This window comes from Oryctolagus cuniculus, chromosome 6 (genome assembly GCF_964237555.1).
Source record: "Oryctolagus cuniculus chromosome 6, mOryCun1.1, whole genome shotgun sequence".
NCBI lineage: Eukaryota > Metazoa > Chordata > Mammalia > Lagomorpha > Leporidae > Oryctolagus > Oryctolagus cuniculus.
This window is the reverse complement of record NC_091437.1, coordinates 71091715-71102665: the sequence shown is the minus strand read 5'-3', so window position 1 is coordinate 71102665 and position 10951 is coordinate 71091715. Positions and strand designations below refer to the sequence as shown.

The 10951-nt window shown below is 44.2% G+C and overlaps 1 long non-coding RNA gene across 50 annotated transcripts in view; it reads left to right on the top strand.

Moving 5' to 3' along the window:
- LOC138850245 (uncharacterized) overlaps positions 1-10951 on the top strand; it is a 514649-nt gene that overhangs the window by 347702 nt on the left and 155996 nt on the right. For 49 of the 50 annotated variants that reach the window (XR_011389934.1, XR_011389944.1, XR_011389950.1 and 46 more), the window contains 2 exons: positions 7489-7668; positions 8953-9116. This is a non-coding gene — a long non-coding RNA (uncharacterized lncRNA). The remainder of the gene's footprint in view (positions 1-7488; positions 7669-8952; positions 9117-10951) is intronic. The other variant, XR_011389980.1, reaches the window with a different exon arrangement.

Genomic DNA, 10951 nt, shown 5'->3' with positions numbered 1-10951 from the left:
TAGACAGGGCCCTAAGCCTGCGGACAGACAGACAGCTGGGTCCCAAACCTCCTTTTCGTATCATTTCCAAACACTCTAGCATGTTCCTTCGGGAAAACCCCTAAGAAACAAGCAAGGTATGGAGACCCATGAAAAGCCAAGGTTAGGGACCCAACAGACTCTAAACTGCATCTTGAGTCGTGGATCCTGCCCCTTCGGGAGATGTTGAGGTCACAGCTTAAAGCGCATCTTCCCCGAATACGGGTTCAGTGTCTCTGGCTATGATAGCAGCCATGTCCAAGAACTCCAGGAGAAGGTGAGAGAGCTCACCTGAAAGCCATGCCCCCAAATTGGCATCAGATCTCCCATCTGCAGCATGCAGGGCCCCAGAAACAGGCCACCTTATCGATAGAGCAAAAGACCTCACAGAAAATCACTAGGGCTGGGGGATCAAATACTGGCTAGGAAGCTTCATTCTGACCACAGAGAGTGGCATCCATTTGAAAATAGGTCTGAGCTCATTCAAATTGTCCAGCCTCTTTAGAAGAGTGCAATACTAAGGATGCCTGAGGAAATAGACTCCTTCCAGGTCTGGTTTGCTTGGTGTTTTATGAAAGAATCTCAGAGGACATGGGCGAAATCATTTTCCTCGCTAGGGAGTCAAGTGAGGGACTTGGCATTAGACTTAGCTTGTAATCCCTAGAGTTTTGGGTGAGCTGCTTTCTTTTCCATGTCCTCCAAGCAATAGGAAGAGCCCTAGTCCTCCCTGCTTCAAGCGATAAGACTGGGGAATTAAGAAAGTCATGAACGAGGCCAGGAGTCATTTGGGTACATTTGTAAGATTTATTTATTTAATTTCAAGTCAGTGTTACAGGGAGGCAGAAGAAGACAGACAGAGATAGATAGGTAGGTAGGTAGGTAGGTAGATGGATAGATAGATAATAGAGTTCTTCCATCCCTTGATTCAGTCCCTAGATGGCCGCAATGATTGGAGCTGTGCCGATGCAATTCCAGCAGCCAGGAGCCTGCTCTGGGTCTCCCAACCGGGTGCCAGAGCCCAAGCATTTGGGCCATCATCCACTGCTTTCCCTGGGCCCAGTAGAGAGCTGGATCAGGAGAGGAGCAGCCGGGACTCAGACCTGCACCCATACGGGATGCCAGCACTGCAGGAGGTGCCTTGACCTATGATGTCGCCATGCCATCCATTGCGCTTTCTGTTTTCAAAGAATTCCTATGTATTTGTTTGAAAGGCAGGGACACAGAGATTTTCCATCTGCTGGTTCAGTCCCCCAAAACTTAAGTCAAATAAAGTGCCTCAGACTCCATTTGGGTCAACAACCTGTGTGGCAGGGACCCAAGGATTTGAATCATCACTGACTGTCTTTCCAGGCTGTACGTCTTTCCCAGGCCATTAGCAGGGAGCTGGATAGGCAGTGGAGCAGCCGGGCCTCAAACTGGTGCCCATATGCGATGCCATTGATGCAGGCGGGCGCTTAACCTACTACACTACAGTGCCAGCCCCTCCTAATGACTTCTTATCTCTCATTTTCTTTTGTGCATCATCTATAGGTATCTACTGACACATTGCAATGGGAATCTATAAACTATTCACACCTATAAACATTTAGTTTAGACTTCCACTTCATCCACATAGAAGCAATGTAGTTCCAAATGACTTGCTACAAAATACACATGAGATCCGTATAGTCATTGCAAGTTCTGTGATTTTACTTTAAATTGCATTCCAAGTTGTAAAAGTGATTTCTATTCCATGGCGGTAGTGAAGATCCTGTATGTGTCTTTTCCTTTTCTCTTACCCTGGGGCGCTTTGCCACTTTTTGGTTGTTCTGTGTTGCTGCCATGTAGTGTCGATTTGCTTCCAGGAGAGGGCAATAGAGCTTCCCTGTCAGGCAGGTCTAATGCTGATGCTGTCCCTTAACTTGTCCATAAGAAGATGTCATTTTGGTTGGAAGTTTATTCCTTCAGTTATGTGAAGATAAGCTTTCACACGCTTCAGGCCTGTAAAGTTTCTTGTGAGAAACCTGATCGTCTTACCGAATTTGTAGATTCTCATGCATCGCTTTTGATAATTCTCTGGGGGAGGATTCAAGACCTAGAATTCTTGAGAAGGAAATCCTGGTCAACTCTGGTAGATGTTCTTCCACTGAAGTCACCAAAGTATCCCTTTCTACCAGTCATGCCTAGAGAGTGATTTTCTACACATCCTGTGCACCCCCAACTTGCGGTGTGCTCTAAAGGTACTGATGGCCTGCTGTGTGTTCAATACCACCTGCTGTACTTTGTTCCTACTTGCTGTGGGGACAGGACATGTCTGGTTCACAGTGGATACTGTGGGGTTTCAGCTGAAGGGGTTTTCGTGTGTTTCACTGGATCAACCTCCCTGTCTCCCTCCTCCCTGCCTGTCTCTCTGGCACTCTGCCTTTCAAACAGTAAAATAATTTGACCAGCCAATCTATAGCAGCAGAGAGGCCCTAGTTCACTGGTGGGTGCAGTCAGAAAAATTTTCCCAAAAGGCTGTATGCAAGTTTATTGAGAGCTTTAGTCCTGCCCACCACCGCCTCGGCCACCATCTAATAGTGAATCACATCACCTGCAAAGCAAGCTCGAAACCCAGTAGTAGCCAGTTTCCAGTCTCCCTTCCCCCAGCAATTGCAACTGCCAATTAGTTCTCGGTCTGTGAGTATGCTCTAGATGTTTCATAGAGCTAGCATTATAAACTATTCTCTGCTGTGTCTGGATTCCCTCAACTTGCACCATGGTTTCAAGTTTTGCCTATGCGGTAGCCCGTATCAGTACTTGTATTCTACTTCATGCTGAATTCCATCATACGAGTAGACCATATTGTGTTTATTCATTCATCTACTGATGGACACTGGAGCTGTGGTTGTGTTTTGGCTAGTGTGAATCCTGTGAACTCTTCTGGATAAATATTTTTCAAACTTGTTTCCGGTTCTTTTAGATAGCTCGTTGAGAATGCAACTGCAGGTTCATGGTTATTTGAATAGCCTCGAGGTGGTTTGGAAGGGGTATCTATCTCCTTGCAGACTTGATTTGTGATGGCCAATGACCAATAATAGTGTGTCCTTTCAATATAGCTCTTGTGCTGTTCGTCTTTGGAGAAATGTCTGTCCTTGCCCTTGGCCATTGTTGAAGTGAAGTTGTGGGTGAACATTGTGATGCTGTGCGTTAAGCCAGTTTTGGGAAAGTGACTTCTCTCCTTTTGCTTGCTTTTCCTAATTTGCTCTCATACAAAGGACTTAGCAGACATCGACTGGAATAAATCATCACTCTTGTGGTGGGCATCTGGTCCAGTGATTAAAGTACCACAAGGGGCATTCATATCCCCTTTTGGAGTCCTTGTTCCTCTGTGCTTCTGATAGAAGAGCCTGCAGATGCACCTGTGAAACAGACTATGCCCCAACGGATGACAAAATGCCACACAATTCCAAGACCCAGATTGAAGTGCTGGCTCCTGGCTTTGGCTTAGTCCAGCCAGCCCTGGCTGTTGCAGGATTTGGGAAGTGAACCAGGGAATGGAAACTACTCTGTCTTTCCCTCGCTGTCACTCTACCTTTCTATACTAAATCAAGAAATATGAAATATGAACCCAGAAATCTTCCAAGGAAATCAGGAAAGATATTAAAAAATAAAAATACAATGAGGGTCATTAGGCTTTGGGTGAGTTTGTTTCCTTCTGTGTTCTAGAAAGAGGACCATCATCTTTAAATGATATCAGCATTTAGTCCACCTCTAAAGAACTGAGCAGACTGTGAATTTTGTCTATTTTAGAGTATTCACTGTAGAATAATGGTTGGCTTTGATGGATTCTTCGTTCAGTTTTCTTGAGATGTGGAAACACACACAACACACACACACACACACACACACATTGACAGACACAAGCAAAGTAACGGAGAGAGAGAGAATCTCTATCCACTAATTCACTCTCCAAATACCCACAACGGTCGTGGCTGGGCCTTACTGAAACCAGGGATTGAGGTCCCTGTCAAACAGGCTCCATGTGGTGTTCAGCTGATTTGCTCTCTGGCCCTTCTGCCTTCAGCCTTGCACCATGTGACAATGCAATAGTAAGACCTTCATCAGACAAAGCATGCTGATGCCCTGATGTTGGACTTCCCAGGCGCTCTAGGTGTGAGAACTATAAATTTCTGATCTTCACAGATTATCCAGTCTCAGGCATTGAGTGTTAGCAACACAAACACAGAAACCACATATGCCCCTATACTTGTGGAGTTAACTCCCAGAAGTGACAGTGCCAGTGCAAATGGCAGATCTACTGTAGAACTCTATTGCTAGATTCCCCTTTGATAGAGGTTGCATGGTTTCGCATGTTCATTACCACTCCTCGAGGAGTGTCTTCTTATTCCAATATATGCTGCCAAGTACTTGAATTGTAGCCAAATGAGAGATGTGCAGTTTCTATTTGCATTGCCCTGCACAGGAGAAAGGTGGCGCTCTTTCCATTGGAAGAAAAGCCACTTGTGTCCCTTTTCCTGTCAACTGTCCTTGTCCTTTGCCCATCTTTCTGTTGGAATGTTGGCCATTTCTCCCTCGTTTCCAAGAACAATGTGTACGTTAGGTTTCTTTCGTTTTGATATACTAGGCAGACCACCTACACTTTCCTAGTTGGTATTTGTTTTTCCTTTATCTTGGTTTGCCATGCATGAATTAAGGTTTGTGTGTGGCTGAATATAACAGCCTTTTCATTTATAACTAACGCATTTTGTTTCCGAGTTGGCAGGGCCTTTGCCACTCTTCCCATCTTAACATTATAAAGGAACAGAGACAGAGAGAGAGGAGAGGAGCTCCCAACTGCTAATTCACTTCCCAGTCCTGCAAGTGCCTTGAGATGTGCCAGACTGCAACTGGGAACTGGCAATTCCAACCAGGTCGCCCATGTGAATAGCGTGGAACTTGTTATAGGAACCATTGTTTCCCCAGAGGTATTTTAGTAAGAAACTGGAGTTAGGCTCCAGAGATGAGTATCAAAACCAGGTACTCTGATATGAGAAATGGGCATCGGAACTCACCATCAAAGCATCTAAGCCATTAGGCTAAATTCCTTCTCAACCCATGTTTCTTTTGTTAAGAGTATCCCTTGACTGTCACACCCTTACTTCCCACTCCACAAAAGCAAGCATCAGCCTTGGATTTGTTGGAAGCGCAGTGCACCCTCTACTACTAGACGAGACAGGAAAATAGACTACTAGATGTCCATAATTTCTTCCCAAGTGGGATCTTCTAGAGAAAAGACGGAAAGAGCGTTGCCCTGGGTGTACAGCAAAGAGCCCCTGTAGACACTGATTTTCTCTACACAGTGCACAGCCAGCCATGGAATCCTGGATTATTTTATTTCCAGTTTTTCCCAGACACCTTTTATGGAAGCTATACCAACTTGATGCATTTCCTAAACACGGCTTTCGGAACATAGTGATTCTCCCACCATACCTAACTTCACAGCAGCCCTCCCACCTCTCTTCCTCCTCTGTCTCCTTTAGGGGCATCTTCTCTGACAGGAGTAGAATTTACCTAGAACTTATTAACAAAACATGACGGGCTGAATACTATACGTATTTGGAAACTTTGGAATGGCATATACTTCTATGAAAAAGAGTGAGCATTTGGAGATGCATTTCACTGAACAATGATGTATTTCCTTTTTGATGTGTTTCTCTATTTGTTGACAAAGAGTAGCTGTACATATTGATGTGGTATAATGTAATATTGCCCTACATGCATACATTTAAATGATCATATTAGGTCATCTGCATCCACCGCTTCCCTATTCAAGGTTTCTTTGTAGTATGTACATTCAGAAGTCTTTCTTCTAGCTTTTGAGAAAAGACTGTATGTTTGGTGAAGTATTATTACCCTACTATGCACTAGAACACCGGCAGGCTTGTTTTTACAACAAACAAGAGATGAAAGTGCTTTTGAATTCAATGAAAGTAAGGCTTTCTGAGATTTGACTTACGTATGTCTATAGTATCTGTTGCGGTGGAGTGAGTTAACTTTGGAGAAGAACCCAAGGGCGGTGTGACTTTTGTGAGCATGAGACATTCTTCTAGCTTATAATCCATAGATGGTGTCATTCACGTGAAAGTGTGGTAGATCTTTGTGACCAAGTGGTACTGTTAACTCACATACCTCAACTCTTTGAGCAGAGAGGTCCTGCATGGGAAGTCAGTGCACAGTGACCCCTGTTGAGAATTTCAGAATTAGCACATCAGCGAACACCTGAGGATCTTGACCTGAGCTGCCTCAGCTGTGGAAGCCTGTGGAATCCACTGACTCCTTCCATATTTAGACAGGGCCACGGGGAAGAGGAAGTTCTTTTGTGCCTTCTGAATAAAGTGTATCCTTTGTGGATGACCACTTCTTTCTCTTGGGGTCTACCCACAGAAGTGCTTCATGGGGAACCCTGTGTGCCACAGTGTTTTGTCTTCCCATGCCTGACATGCTCTCATAGGTGTTTTAGCCACATCAGAATGTCTTCAGGGTTGATTCTGAGCCAGGGTGTTATTTGAGGTCATTGTCATTCTGGGAGGCTGCTATATGCAATACTTCCCATGTTGGAGCATTCAGTCTGGTTTCTTTCTATTATTATTATTGTTATTATTATTGTTATTATATCTGTGCTCTATTTATTAATATCTAGTATCTATTTTTATAGAAAGCTTTTATTTACTAGATAAATTACATAAGTACAGCTTTCAGATTGTAGCTGTTCTTCCCACCTACCTGCCCTCCCACCCCCAAACCACCCCACCCCCTACTCCCTCTCGCATCCCATTCTTCATGAAGATTCATTTTTAATTATCTTTATATAGAGACCAACTCTATACTCAGTAAAGATTTTCACAGCTTGCACCCACACTGACATGCAAAGTGGAAAGTAATGTTTGAAGACTAGATTTACCGTGAATTCTCATAGTACACCACGTTAAGGACAGAGGTCCTACAGGAGGAGCAAGTGCACAGTGACTTCTGTTGTTGATTTAACAATTGACACTCTTATTTATGATGTCAGTGATCAGCCGAGGCTCTTGTGACGAGCTGCTAAGGGTATGGATGCCTCTTGAGTTCACAAACTCTGCCCTTGTTTAGATAAGGCCATCCTTCAAGCGGAATTTCTCTCCAGCATTCAGAGAAAGAAGGTACCTCCTTCTTGGATGGCTCCTTCTTTCCCCTGGGATCTCACTCACGGAGATCTTTCATTTCTACTATCAATTGATAATCTATCTCAGCCAGTTCTCCTTTTTTTTCTTGTTGTAACTTGGCCTTAACTCAAAGAATCTTAGGTTGTTCTTCAAACTTGAGGCAAGAGGATTGGACATAAGACATTGCTTTCAGTATTGTCAGAGTTTTGTATCTTTGTGATTGTGGCAAGTAGCATGCTTACAATTTCCTTTAGATAAATGACCACAGTGGCTGACATACTGATGTGTTTTCTTTTTTCATTGTCAGAAACTCTCACTTCGAAGAGTAACAGTGTGTTGACTGACGTAACTTGGAGTTCCAATGGAAGCGATGTGTCAAAGGAAGTGAAGACACACTCTGAATCACATAGGGATAATGGACACGGTTCTAGAATGTAGAGGCTTTGGAACGGGGATATTTTGGGTCTAGAAGATGGGGCCAGTGATGGTAAGTTTCTAATGTTGTCAGAAAGTCAGGTTTTGTTCCATATTGGATTCATTATTGGGTGAAGAATTCATTCTCAAAGTTATTATAGGTTTTGATGTTTTTGTGAGGCTTAGCCTGTGTGCCAAGCCTTTCGAAATGCTTTCTGATGTAATGTTTCTTACAGTAACGACTAAGAGCTAGGACTGGTATTATTGGTAACAACTTGAGTTTGGATGTGTAAACTCTGTTGGGGTTCATTGTTAGATCCCCTTGAGTTCAAAGCCAGTTCTCTGAACTCCTACCGAATGCTACACCCACACTACTGCCTGGCTAACTTGTGGTTATTGGGACAAGACTAGAACAGTGCATGTGTGATGGGAGTGTAACTTTCACCAGTTTTGTTTGCTGTGAGTAGTTTGTGTTGCCTCATGGTTTAGACAGTTGAAAATAGGGTTTCTCAGTCTTGGCACTGTTATCGCTTGGGTCCAGATACCTCTGTCGTGAGGAGGAGGACGTTCCTGTGTGTTGCAGAAAGTTTTAGAGTTTCTCCAACATCTCCCCAGTACATTACAGTGACAGCATCAGTCCCCGTGGACACTCCCAAAGAGGTCTTCTGAGGTGAGGCATCCCCTGAAGGACACACCCCAGTTGATAGACACAGACAAGAATTGTAGAAATCATGTACTTTTCCAAATCTTAAAAGAGATAGCTTAACTAGACTATTTAGACATCTTAATGCACTCAAAGTAAGCTGGTAACTTTTCATCCTCACCGTTCCTATTAGCGACTTACGCTTAATATGAACAAGTTAGGTTTGTACAGACAGCCTCTCTAGAAGATGGCCAATATTCTTTTTGCTTTTGCACTTGGCTGAGTTATTTCCTTTGATATCTGCTGGGTCTTCTGAGCTGAAAATATCCTCCTTTTACAAGGACATTTGGGACTGAGGGCATTCCCTGTTTAGTGGTAAGGACAATCACCTTAATGATGTGAAGTGAAAAAGATCATGGTTTGTACGAAAGGAGGTAAATACAACATGCACAGTTAGCTAGTTACTTGCACAGGCAATGGAGACTCGGCAAGGGTATCCAAGAGCTAACAAATGTGGTTAAGTTTGATTGGGTGGGGTTACGAGATGCGAGAAACCAAGTGACTAGAAAAGAGGCCAGGGATAACTTTTTCACTGTCTGAATGTAGTTTTAACCTTTATTCAGGAACAGGGCTATACTAACTACTGAGAATACAAATAGTTGTAAACCATTTAATGATTTGAAATGAAGTAAGTTGCAACTTGTGCCTTTTTAGGTGAATTGCATTTCCCTGACTGGGAGCTCGACAGGGACAGGGAAGGTGCTGGTGAATGTAACGAACTTGAAGATGGCAAGGGTGCCGTGGGTCCCTCAGACTGTGCTTCTTGTGCAAGTCGGCAGTCTTTGACGAGTGATGACAGGCTCTCTGAGTTTGCTAAGGTAAGAATGGATCGTTTCAGAAACTCCTATTCTTTTATAACATATGTTCATCAAGGCCTTTTGGTGTTTCTCCCACCGTTCCTTCTCAGGGATCATCCTTTTCACTCTCAGAGCTTTCTTTTGAGCTCCACACCTTGGTCCTTAACTCACATGCTGGTGCTGTGCTTCTCAACATGGGGAAATATGGAGCTCTCTCCCCCCTGACTCTCCACTGCCAACTAGGCAATGAACTTTGGTTGTCCCTCCAGGGCCCTAGTACAGATATGTCAGGGTTTGCTTAGTTGAGTATGCAGCATTTACATCATTGTAATTCCATAAGGACTCTTGATCATCAAGACCAGTGCTAATTATCATGATGCTCTTGAACAATGAGTTGTGTTACTTGGATTGTTTTAAAAAAACGTATTTGTGTGAAAGGCAGTGGGGCCGAGAGATTGTCCATCTGCTGGGTTCATTCCCTGAATGCTCGCAGCAGCCAAGGGCTGGGTCAGGCTGAATCCAGGAGCCTGAAACTGCATTTGGGTCTAGCACTTGTGTGCCAGGGCTCCAGGTACTTGAGGCTTCTCTGACCACCTCTCTGGGTGCACATGAGCAAGAAGGTGGAATCTGAATTGGAGCCAGGACTCAAACCCATGCCCTCTGCCCTGGGGTGTGTGCATCCCCAAGTGGCATCTTGACCAATGCGTGAAACACCTGCTCCCCATATTGACTCTTTCTTAGGTCATTTTGCTGAACATTCATAGAATCCTCATATTTCTTCATTGTCTTACAGTCTCATAAACATTTCTATACTTAACAGACTTTCTCTCAGTTTCATTTTCTTGGTGAATGTTTCCCTACCACCTCCTAGTTGCTCCAATGTGGATTCAAGATGCTTTTCTCTTTGTGGATGTTGTCACCCTGGGGTTTCTGTTCCCCATCATTCTAGGAATGTGTTCACTTCTTTGCTGATGGTGCTCCTTGATCTTGCATTTCATGTTTTCCTCAGAGTTTTTTTTTCCACGCTTGATTTTGTAAAAAATTTTATGTATTTATTTATATTTATTTAGTTGACAGGTAGAGTTATCGACAGTGAGAGAGACAGAGACAGAGAGAAAGGTCTTCCTTCTGTTGCTTCACTCCCCAAATGGCCCCCATGGCCTGCGCTGTGCTGATCTGAAGCCAGGAGCCAGGTGCTTCTTCCAGGTCTCCCATACGGGTGCAGGGCCCAAGCACTTGGGCCATTCTTCACTGCCCTCCTGGGCCACAGCAGAGAGCTGGACTGGAAGAGGGCAACCGGGACTAGAACCCAGCATACATATGGGAAGCCGGCACCGCAGGCAGAGGAATAACCAAGGGAGCTAGGGTGCAGGCCCCTCCACCCTTGATTTTCTGGAGCACATCTTCTGGCAGGTTCTGAGCAATGGCATACAGAAGCGTTTTTGATGCTTGGCATCTCTAACTATGCTTTGATCTTACTGTCCTGTAATGTAGGATTGAAAACATGTATGTACTTTTAGGTTGGAAATGGTTTTTCCCAAGTTCTGAAGGCACTGATGCATTGTCTTTCAGCTCAAGGATTTTGTGAGTCAGGCTGAAGCTTCTCATTTTTGATCTTTGAAGGTTTTGGTGTTGCTAGTGGTTTTCAGCAGTTAATTGGGACGTGCTTTGGTATGTTTTTCTGCTTAGCGTTTGTCAAGTGTTTTGGATCTGTGGGGTTCTAGGTGTCGCCAGGACCACCCCCAGGTTTGCTCATCTGTAGGACACTGGAGATGTGGTGTAGAGGCATCTCAGGGCTATAGGGAAAGGAGAGGAAGCTGTGTCATCAATTCCCCATGCTCGTCTCCCAGTAGATT